Raw genomic sequence first — 1069 nt, forward strand, 5'->3', positions numbered from 1 at the left:
GGGACATAATTACGGATTATAATGACTTATACTGTCTTTATACATGTTGCGTTGCATCGCGCTGCGTAAACATAAAACCATGTCTGCATTTGAGATTGGAGAAATGACAAACAACAAGTGCTACTCTACACTGCTCAAAACTCCCGTTTTAATCGTCACTGGCAAATTCTTTAAATATAAAAAACTTACTTGCAGACTGTGAGTCAGAACAGCCGGCATTGTAGTCTACTCTACCAGGATCAGGAAACAGTCCTCCATAAAATGCGCTGAACATATCTGAATATTTGGGTTAAACTGTTCTGGAACAGTGTTTTAAATGCAACTTAACCACTGATTTCTAGTCGTGCCAATGTTTCAACAAAGTAGTTTCGCTTTCACAACGAAACACACGGCGGGCTAGAGTGAGCGGAGGCCGGCTTGAGTGAGTGGCGGGGGGCAGGCTAGAGTGAGCGGAGGCCGGCGGATTCGACGAAGGAGCGTCAGGCGGGCTTGCTGCAACCACATGTGACGACCCGGGCTGGACTCCGCTTCGTCCACGGTGAGAAGTTATGCCTTCTTTCTTTGCGTGAACATTTGGGCGGCGTTATGCAAATCTTCCCACATCGTGACGTAGACATTTGGGGGCGTGTTAGAACGAGCCGTTTTAGGTAGGTGTGGTTGACTCTTAACTTTTATAAAGATTATCTCTTTGGATTTGAGACTTTAGTCTTTGCAACTTTACAGATCTTCTTTATGCACCAAGAGCTTGTAACACTCCAAAGAGAAAGTAAATATTGAAATCCCATCATATGACCCCTTTAAATTAAAATGTTTGCAATATCCGCTATTTGAAATGAGGATGTCTTGAGTTCAGAATAATGAATTAAAATTTTGGTTAAAATTATATCAAAATTCATCTGAATACCTTAAAAATATATAAAAATAGTCTAAATAGAATTTTCTTCTAAATTGGAAATTATTTCATTTTACTTCTGTGCACAAAAATGTGAACTATATTGACCAGATACCCTGTAATTACTAAAAAATGGTTTATATCACATGATCACTGCTGAAGAAATTGACATTTTAA

The sequence above is a fragment of the Sinocyclocheilus grahami genome, unplaced genomic scaffold, assembly GCF_001515645.1.
Source record: "Sinocyclocheilus grahami isolate Dianchi unplaced genomic scaffold, SAMN03320097.WGS_v1.1 scaffold56.1, whole genome shotgun sequence".
Taxonomy (NCBI): domain Eukaryota; kingdom Metazoa; phylum Chordata; class Actinopteri; order Cypriniformes; family Cyprinidae; genus Sinocyclocheilus; species Sinocyclocheilus grahami.